The sequence below is a fragment of the Hemiscyllium ocellatum genome, unplaced genomic scaffold, assembly GCF_020745735.1.
Source record: "Hemiscyllium ocellatum isolate sHemOce1 unplaced genomic scaffold, sHemOce1.pat.X.cur. scaffold_233_pat_ctg1, whole genome shotgun sequence".
Classification (NCBI taxonomy): Eukaryota; Metazoa; Chordata; class Chondrichthyes; order Orectolobiformes; family Hemiscylliidae; genus Hemiscyllium; species Hemiscyllium ocellatum.
This window is the reverse complement of record NW_026868055.1, coordinates 1,004,927-1,015,378: the sequence shown is the minus strand read 5'-3', so window position 1 is coordinate 1,015,378 and position 10,452 is coordinate 1,004,927. Positions and strand designations below refer to the sequence as shown.

The 10,452-nt window shown below is 46.1% G+C and overlaps 3 non-coding genes across 3 annotated transcripts; all 3 read left to right on the top strand.

Moving 5' to 3' along the window:
- Window positions 1–2,931: 2,931 nt before the first annotated feature.
- On the top strand, window positions 2,932–3,004 carry trnav-aac (transfer RNA valine (anticodon AAC)). Its single transcript has one exon. It is a non-coding gene; the product is annotated as a tRNA-Val (tRNA).
- Window positions 3,005–6,214: 3,210 nt separating this feature from the next.
- trnav-aac (transfer RNA valine (anticodon AAC)) lies at window positions 6,215–6,287 on the top strand. Its single transcript has one exon. It is a non-coding gene; the product is annotated as a tRNA-Val (tRNA).
- Window positions 6,288–9,497: 3,210 nt separating this feature from the next.
- Window positions 9,498–9,570, top strand: trnav-aac (transfer RNA valine (anticodon AAC)). The gene has a single exon. It is a non-coding gene; the product is annotated as a tRNA-Val (tRNA).
- Window positions 9,571–10,452: the final 882 nt, after the last annotated feature.

Genomic DNA, 10,452 nt, shown 5'->3' with positions numbered 1-10,452 from the left:
AAGACAGGGAAGAAGCTGATGAGCTGATGTCACAGTACGCCACGGATTCCTCAACTAGTCTGTCTGACAAATGTACCCCAAAGTCGTCTCTGCAAGGCCTCATTTGGAAGCTGCCTGTCGTTATTCAACGTGCGAGAATTGGCAGCAGAGGTGCTGAATCATGGTTTGGATCAGTTCGCACGTTATAGTGACTCATTCAATCAGCAACAGCAATGAAAGAAATTACACTCTCAGAGGAACCTCTGGACTTGTGATTTCATAGCGTCGCTAGTATTAAGGTGAGCCCCGAGATCTAAGCCATGTTGGAACTGTAACGGAGGAATTGACAGAGAGGCTACAGAATGACATCGCAACCTTTTGGTTTTCTTTAAATCACTGACGAGCAGGAAAATGTAAACGGGAGGGCGAGTGGGAAAGTGAGGCAGTTGCAGCTCTGGTGAAACTCCTTCTTTGTGAGTCACTCAGCAACAAGAGACGTGAAGGTGACTCATGCGGGAGAGCTCTTCACATTGAGAACAAAAAGCAGTCAAGGGCAGTTAGCACCTCTTCCGCAGTGGGGGTGGGGTGAGTAGGAACTTCTGTTACCATGTTCAGAAACTGCCTTTTAAATTGACGTGAGCAGAAACTGCATTTCTAATAAGCATCATGGAGTTTAGCAAAATTTATTGAGTCGCTTCTTGTCGATTCCCACACAGGTTTCCTATTCAGTTGGTATCGATGTGGCTCATGTCCAGGTGTGAACATCCCTGCAGCCAATTGCACGGTTAAGGTAAAAGGCAAGGAAAGTGGCATCTCGAACTGGCCCCGAGGTCAGAGCATCCTCCCAATGTGATCTGTCGTTCTCGGGTTGTAATGCTACCTCCGGTTTTAGGGTGGAGAACATTCTTTGGAACTCTTATTCTGCAAAACAGACACAGTGACTGAAACGATGCTGCACGGTATAATGTGGAACACGGCCTGCTCAGCTTTGTGCATTTTCTCTGTAGTCCGGTGTGTTTTGTGTTCCGTGTAAATGTGGAAGTTGTCCTGTTTCCAGCAATGGGTGAAATCATTCAGCAAAGCAAGAATCGAAATTGAAGTAATGTCAAGCAGCTCATGGTGATTTGACCAAATCATAACCGAACATATATTCTCATGCAGTCAAAGATACATTTCTGGTTGAAAAGAGTCTGAGAAGATAGACTCAGCTTACCATTGATTTTTGCCTGGATTGATGGGATTTCATTATCTGCTGCGAAATTGTCATTGTAGCTGGGCACATCCCAGCAGCTGTGCGAGTCGGAGTGGGACCATGGAACCCTTTTCATGTGACTTAGCATGTGTGGTTATGCAGGAGCACAATCCGAAATGCAAGAAAATGCGCGGCTGCGCTGCATGGTAGCGTGGCCGAGCGGTCTAAGGCGCTGGATCCCGGCTCCTGTTCTGTACATGGCGAGTTCGAATCCCACCACTGCCATTTCAGCTGGTCAGCTCCTCCGCCGCAGCATCGTTAAAATGCTGCTTCGATCCCCGCTGCGTTGATGTTCCAGGGGTATTTTGTGAAGTCTCTCTGCTGTCATGATGGTGCTCGCCACCCCTGCAGAAAATCGCAAACAGCTCAGCGCTTGGTTTACGTTCCAGGCAAGTTGAGTTTTTACTGGAACCGAATGGAGACTGTTATTTCATCGCTGTTGTGAAACAAAGTCCTGCGCTGAGTCGATTCATCGTTATTTGGCTTTCTGGCGAATGGGAAATTCTTTCCACTGAATATGTTATTGAATTTCTCCCATTTCCTTCATTTCCGTCTTGGAGACACCGGAAGGGAAAGGTAATCTAATCGAGACTGTGATTGGTGAAATTCACTTTTTTATGGCCCATACTTATTATATTCCTTCTTTCTCTCTTTTCAGCATTGTCTGGGAAGTGGTGGTGCACTAAGGCGGCAGTATGTTTGAAAGAGTAGTTTGGAATTGCCCAGTTGTTAGTTGTGAGGTTACTTTATGCCTCATGTCCTCGGACTGTCTCACATTTAGCATTCATGCTTCGCTGTGTCTGAACATGCATTAGGTATGCCAGTTTTGTTTGTGTTCCGTGTTAAATGCTTTCTGTTTGCGATTCGCTCAATACATTACGAGTTAACAGGGCTTCTGAGGTAACTTCCAGCAGCAAAAATCCTCAACTGAGGATCTGGGAAAGCTTCACGAAGTATGGTCAGTCACAGCAAAAGTAAGGAAGTCGTTCGTTTCTGCAGTGTTTCACAATACTACCTTTCCCGTGAGCAGTCGAACAGTCTAAATGATTGTGCTACAGACTGCGAAGGCAAGCTCCGCTAAAAAGTAATCCTTTCAAACACAACGTTATTGGGGTACACCGCGTGGAAACAGATACTTTGGGGTATCTCATCCATGCTCACCACATATCCAAAGTTAAACAAGTCCCGTTCCCCAGCATTTGGCCTCAATCCCTCTGAACCCATCCTATCCAGAAACTGATCCGATTACCATTGCAATTTTCTGAGTGCAATAGCCTCCTCCACTTCCTCTGGTAGCTCATTCCATACACGCACAACCTTGTGTGTGGGAAATGTGCCTCAGTTCCTTTGTCAATTTCAGAGCACTCACCTTAAACCTATGCTCCCGAGTTTCCAACTCACCCTAGCTTGGGTAAAACACGTAAATACTCAGTTCAAAACCCTTCCATAAAATCATGTCGCAGCCGTTATGCTGCCGGGAAACTTGTCCCAGCCTATTCCACCTCACTCTACAGTCCAAACATTGACCAGATCCTTGTCTATATTTTGTCACCAATTTCACGTTTGTTTTTTAAAAATTTTTCAAGATGTCAATTACCCTGGACAACAACGCGCTATTGGAAAAAGAAAGGTGAAACGTAGAATGGCTTCAACTTTCAGTGCTGGATGCCACAGAGCCGCGGCGCGGCCGGCACAGGCTTGTTTCTGTAGTGTAGTGGTCATCACATTCGCCTAACACGCGAAAGGTCCCCAGTTCGAAACTGGGCAGAAACTGCTTTGTTCTTCAATTGCAGCCTTTTACACGGACAAGAACGGAGCTTTCTTGCTTGCTTTCCCATCTGCAAACCTGCCTTCGAAATCGCTCGAACAAATCTGCTCTCTTTGTGAAATGTAATGCAATTCCATTAAATTCGTTTGCAAAGCATTGTAAAGGTTTTCTCCAAGCTGGGTCTGATCATATGCCATTCTGTTTCAGAGTGTAGTTACCGCGTTCTGAATCTTCCACAAAAGCAATACCGCATTTGCATTCCTTGCGCAGGCGGGCCGGTTCAAAGACAGGGAAGAAGCTGATGAGCTGATGTCACAGTAGGCCACGGATTCCTCAACTAGTCTGTCTGACAAATGTACCCCAAAGTCGTCTCTGCAAGGCCTCATTTGGAAGCTGCCTGTCGTTATTCAACGTGCGAGAATTGGCAGCAGAGGTGCTGAATCATGGTTTGGATCAGTTCGCACGTTATAGTGACTCATTCAATCAGCAACAGCAATGAAAGAAATTACACTCTCAGAGGAACCTCTGGACTTGTGATTTCATAGCGTCGCTAGTATTAAGGTGAGCCCCGAGATCTAAGCCATGTTGGAACTGTAACGGAGGAATTGACAGAGAGGCTACAGAATGACATCGCAACCTTTTGGTTTTCTTTAAATCACTGACGAGCAGGAAAATGTAAACGGGAGGGCGAGTGGGAAAGTGAGGCAGTTGCAGCTCTGGTGAAACTCCTTCTTTGTGAGTCACTCAGCAACAAGAGACGTGAAGGTGACTCATGCGGGAGAGCTCTTCACATTGAGAACAAAAAGCACTCAAGGGCAGTTAGCACCTCTTCCGCAGTGGGGGTGGGGTGAGTAGGACCTTCTGTTACCATGTTCAGAAACTGCCTTTTAAATTGACGTGAGCAGAAACTGCATTTCTAATAAGCATCATGGAGTTTAGCAAAATTTATTGAGTCGCTTCTTGTCGATTCCCACACAGGTTTCCTATTCAGTTGGTATCGATGTGGCTCATGTCCAGGTGTGAACATCCCTGCAGCCAATTGCACGGTTAAGGTAAAAGGCAAGGAAAGTGGCATCTCGAACTGGCCCCGAGGTCAGAGCATCCTCCCAATGTGATCTGTCGTTCTCGGGTTGTAATGCTACCTCCGGTTTTAGGGTGGAGAACATTCTTTGGAACTCTTATTCTGCAAAACAGACACAGTGACTGAAACGATGCTGCACGGTATAATGTGGAACACGGCCTGCTCAGCTTTGTGCATTTTCTCTGTAGTCCGGTGTGTTTTGTGTTCCGTGTAAATGTGGAAGTTGTCCTGTTTCCAGCAATGGGTGAAATCATTCAGCAAAGCAAGAATCGAAATTGAAGTAATGTCAAGCAGCTCATGGTGATTTGACCAAATCATAACCGAACATATATTCTCATGCAGTCAAAGATACATTTCTGGTTGAAAAGAGTCTGAGAAGATAGACTCAGCTTACCATTGATTTTTGCCTGGATTGATGGGATTTCATTATCTGCTGCGAAATTGTCATTGTAGCTGGGCACATCCCAGCAGCTGTGCGAGTCGGAGTGGGACCATGGAACCCTTTTCATGTGACTTAGCATGTGTGGTTATGCAGGAGCACAATCCGAAATGCAAGAAAATGCGCGGCGGCGCGGTCTGGTAGCGTGGCCGAGCGGTCTAAGGCGCTGGATCCCGGCTCCTGTTCTGTACATGGCGAGTTCGAATCCCACCACTGCCATTTCAGCTGGTCAGCTCCTCCGCCGCAGCATCGTTAAAATGCTGCTTCGATCCCCGCTGCGTTGATGTTCCAGGGGTATTTTGTGAAGTCTCTCTGCTGTCATGATGGTGCTCGCCACCCCTGCAGAAAATCGCAAACAGCTCAGCGCTTGGTTTACGTTCCAGGCAAGTTGAGTTTTTACTGGAACCGAATGGAGACTGTTATTTCATCGCTGTTGTGAAACAAAGTCCTGCGCTGAGTCGATTCATCGTTATTTGGCTTTCTGGCGAATGGGAAATTCTTTCCACTGAATATGTTATTGAATTTCTCCCATTTCCTTCATTTCCGTCTTGGAGACACCGGAAGGGAAAGGTAATCTAATCGAGACTGTGATTGGTGAAATTCACTTTTTTATGGCCCATACTTATTATATTCCTTCTTTCTCTCTTTTCAGCATTGTCTGGGAAGTGGTGGTGCACTAAGGCGGCAGTATGTTTGAAAGAGTAGTTTGGAATTGCCCAGTTGTTAGTTGTGAGGTTACTTTATGCCTCATGCCCTCGGACTGTCTCACATTTAGCATTCATGCTTCGCTGTGTCTGAACATGCATTAGGTATGCCAGTTTTGTTTGTGTTCCGTGTTAAATGCTTTCTGTTTGCGATTCGCTCAATACATTACGAGTTAACAGGGCTTCTGAGGTAACTTCCAGCAGCAAAAATCCTCAACTGAGGATCTGGGAAAACTTCACGAAGTATGGTCAGTCACAGCAAAAGTAAGGAAGTCGTTCGTTTCTGCAGTGTTTCACAATACTACCTTTCCCGTGAGCAGTCGAACAGTCTAAATGATTGTGCTACAGACTGCGAAGGCAAGCTCCGCTAAAAAGTAATCCTTTCAAACACAACGTTATTGGGGTACACCGCGTGGAAACAGATACTTTGGGGTATCTCATCCATGCTCACCACATATCCAAAGTTAAACAAGTCCCGTTCCCCAGCATTTGGCCTCAATCCCTCTGAACCCATCCTATCCAGAAACTGATCCGATTACCATTGCAATTTTCTGAGTGCAATAGCCTCCTCCACTTCCTCTGGTAGCTCATTCCATACACGCACAACCTTGTGTGTGGGAAATGTGCCTCAGTTCCTTTGTCAATTTCAGAGCACTCACCTTAAACCTATGCTCCCGAGTTTCCAACTCACCCTAGCTTGGGTAAAACACGTAAATACTCAGTTCAAAACCCTTCCATAAAATCATGTCGCAGCCGTTATGCTGCCGGGAAACTTGTCCCAGCCTATTCCACCTCACTCTACAGTCCAAACATTGACCAGATCCTTGTCTATATTTTGTCACCAATTTCACGTTTGTTTTTTTAAAAATTTTTCAAGATGTCAATTACCCTGGACAACAACGCGCTATTGGAAAAAGAAAGGTGAAACGTAGAATGGCTTCAACTTTCAGTGCTGGATGCCACAGAGCCGCGGCGCGGCCGGCACAGGCTTGTTTCTGTAGTGTAGTGGTCATCACATTCGCCTAACACGCGAAAGGTCCCCAGTTCGAAACTGGGCAGAAACTGCTTTGTTCTTCAATTGCAGCCTTTTACACGGACAAGAACGGAGCTTTCTTGCTTGCTTTCCCATCTGCAAACCTGCCTTCGAAATCGCTCGAACAAATCTGCTCTCTTTGTGAAATGTAATGCAATTCCATTAAATTCGTTTGCAAAGCATTGTAAAGGTTTTCTCCAAGCTGGGTCTGATCATATGCCATTCTGTTTCAGAGTGTAGTTACCGCGTTCTGAATCTTCCACAAAAAGCAATACCGCATTTGCATTCCTTGCGCAGGCGGGCCGGTTCAAAGACAGGGAAGAAGCTGATGAGCTGATGTCACAGCAGGCCACGGATTCCTCAACTCGTCTGTCTGACAAATGTACCCCAAAGTCGTCTCTGCAAGGCCTCATTTGGAAGCTGCCTGTCGTTATTCAACGTGCGAGAATTGGCAGCAGAGGTGCTGAATCATGGTTTGGATCAGTTCGCACGTTATAGTGACTCATTCAATCAGCAACAGCAATGAAAGAAATTACACTCTCAGAGGAACCTCTGGACTTGTGATTTCATAGCGTCGCTAGTATTAAGGTGAGCCCCGAGATCTAAGCCATGTTGGAACTGTAACGGAGGAATTGACAGAGAGGCTACAGAATGACATCGCAACCTTTTGGTTTTCTTTAAATCACTGACGAGCAGGAAAATGTAAACGGGAGGGCGAGTGGGAAAGTGAGGCAGTTGCAGCTCTGGTGAAACTCCTTCTTTGTGAGTCACTCAGCAACAAGAGACGTGAAGGTGACTCATGTGGGAGAGCTCTTCACATTGAGAACAAAAAGCCCTCAAGGGCAGTTAGCACCTCTTCCGCAGTGGGGGTGGGGTGAGTAGGAACTTCTGTTACCATGTTCAGAAACTGCCTTTTAAATTGACGTGAGCAGAAACTGCATTTCTAATAAGCATCATGGAGTTTAGCAAAATTTATTGAGTCGCTTCTTGTCGATTCCCACACAGGTTTCCTATTCAGTTGGTATCGATGTGGCTCATGTCCAGGTGTGAACATCCCTGCAGCCAATTGCACGGTTAAGGTAAAAGGCAAGGAAAGTGGCATCTCGAACTGGCCCCGAGGTCAGAGCATCCTCCCAATGTGATCTGTCGTTCTCGGGTTGTAATGCTACCTCCGGTTTTAGGGTGGAGAACATTCTTTGGAACTCTTATTCTGCAAAACAGACACAGTGACTGAAACGATGCTGCACGGTATAATGTGGAACACGGCCTGCTCAGCTTTGTGCATTTTCTCTGTAGTCCGGTGTGTTTTGTGTTCCGTGTAAATGTGGAAGTTGTCCTGTTTCCAGCAATGGGTGAAATCATTCAGCAAAGCAAGAATCGAAATTGAAGTAATGTCAAGCAGCTCATGGTGATTTGACCAAATCATAACCGAACATATATTCTCATGCAGTCAAAGATACATTTCTGGTTGAAAAGAGTCTGAGAAGATAGACTCAGCTTACCATTGATTTTTGCCTGGATTGATGGGATTTCATTATCTGCTGCGAAATTGTCATTGTAGCTGGGCACATCCCAGCAGCTGTGCGAGTCGGAGTGGGACCATGGAACCCTTTTCATGTGACTTAGCATGTGTGGTTATGCAGGAGCACAATCCGAAATGCAAGAAAATGCGCGGCGGCGCGGTCTGGTAGTGTGGCCGAGCGGTCTAAGGCGCTGGATCCCGGCTCCTGTTCTGTACATGGCGAGTTCGAATCCCACCACTGCCATTTCAGCTGGTCAGCTCCTCCGCCGCAGCATCGTTAAAATGCTGCTTCGATCCCCGCTGCGTTGATGTTTCAGGGGTATTTTGTGAAGTCTCTCTGCTGTCATGATGGTGCTCGCCACCCCTGCAGAAAATCGCAAACAGCTCAGCGCTTGGTTGACGTTCCAGGCAAGTTGAGTTTTTACTGGAACCGAATGGAGACTGTTATTTCATCGCTGTTGTGAAACAAAGTCCTGCGCTGAGTCGATTCATCGTTATTTGGCTTTCTGGCGAATGGGAAATTCTTTCCACTGAATATGTTATTGAATTTCTCCCATTTCCTTCATTTCCGTCTTGGAGACACCGGAAGGGAAAGGTAATCTAATCGAGACTGTGATTGGTGAAATTCACTTTTTTATGGCCCATACTTATTATATTCCTTCTTTCTCTCTTTTCAGCATTGTCTGGGAAGTGGTGGTGCACTAAGGCGGCAGTATGTTTGAAAGAGTAGTTTGGAATTGCCCAGTTGTTAGTTGTGAGGTTACTTTATGCCTCATGTCCTCGGACTGTCTCACATTTAGCATTCATGCTTCGCTGTGTCTGAACATGCATTAGGTATGCCAGTTTTGTTTGTGTTCCGTGTTAAATGCTTTCTGTTTGCGATTCGCTCAATACATTACGAGTTAACAGGGCTTCTGAGGTAACTTCCAGCAGCAAAAATCCTCAACTGAGGATCTGGGAAAACTTCACGAAGTATGGTCAGTCACAGCAAAAGTAAGGAAGTCGTTCGTTTCTGCAGTGTTTCACAATACTACCTTTCCCGTGAGCAGTCGAACAGTCTAAATGATTGTGCTACAGACTGCGACGGCAAGCTCCGCTAAAAAGTAATCCTTTCAAACACAACGTTATTGGGGTACACCGCGTGGAAACAGATACTTTGGGGTATCTCATCCATGCTCACCACATATCCAAAGTTAAACAAGTCCCGTTCCCCAGCATTTGGCCTCAATCCCTCTGAACCCATCCGATCCAGAAACTGATCCGATTACCATTGCAATTTTCTGAATGCAATAGCCTCCTCCACTTCCTCTGGTAGCTCATTCCATACACGCACAACCTTGTGTGTGGGAAATGTGCCTCAGTTCCTTTGTCAATTTCAGAGCACTCACCTTAAACCTATGCTCCCGAGTTTCCAACTCACCCTAGCTTGGGTAAAACACGTAAATACTCAGTTCAAAACCCTTCCATAAAATCATGTCGCAGCCGTTATGCTGCCGGGAAACTTGTCCCAGCCTATTCCACCTCACTCTACAGTCCAAACATTGACCACATCCTTGTCTATATTTTGTCACCAATTTCACGTTTGTTTTTTAAAAATTTTTCAAGATGTCAATTACCCTGGACAACAACGCGCTATTGGAAAAAGAAAGGTGAAACGTAGAATGGCTTCAACTTTCAGTGCTGGATGCCACAGAGCCGCGGCGCGGCCGGCACAGGCTTGTTTCTGTAGTGTAGTGGTCATCACATTCGCCTAACACGCCAAAGGTCCCCAGTTCGAAACTAGGCAGAAACTGCTTTGTTCTTCAATTGCAGCCTTTTGCACGGACAAGAACGGAGCTTTCTTGCTTGCTTTCCCATCTGCAAACCTGCCTTCGAAATCGCTCGAACAAATCTGCTCTCTTTGTGAAATGTAATGCAATTCCATTAAATTCGTTTGCAAAGCATTGTAAAGGTTTTCTCCAAGCTGGGTCTGATCATATGCCATTCTGTTTCAGAGTGTAGTTACCGCGTTCTGAATCTTCCACAAAAAGCAGTACCGCATTTGCATTCCTTGCGCAGGCGGGCCGGTTCAAAGACAGTGAAGAAGCTGATGAGCTGGTGTCACAGTGCACCACGGATTCCTCAACTGGTCTGTCTGACAAATCTACCCCAAAGTCGTCTCTGCAAGGCCTCATTTGGAAGCTGTCTGTCGTTATTCAACGTGCGAGAATTGGCAGCAGAGGTGCTGAATCATGGTTTGGATCAGTTCGCACGTTATAGTGACTCATTCAATCAGCAACAGCAATGAAAGAAATTACACTCTCAGAGGAACCTCTGGACTTGTGATTTCATAGCGTCGCTAGTATTAAGGTGAGCCCCGAGATCTAAGCCAAGTTGGAACTGAAACGGAGGAATTGACAGAGAGGCTACAGAATGACATCGCAACCTTTTGGTTTTCTTTAAATCACTGACGAGCAGGAAAATGTAAACGGGAGGGCGAGTGGGAAAGTGAGGCAGTTGCAGCCCTGGTGAATCTCCTTCTTTGTGAGTCACTCAGCAACAAGAGACGTGAAGGTGACTCATGCGGGAGAGCTCTTCACATCGAGAACAAAAAGCACTCAAGGGCAGTTAGCACCTCTTCCGCAGTGGGGGTGGGGTGAGTAGGACCTTCTGTTACTATGTTCAGAAACTGCCT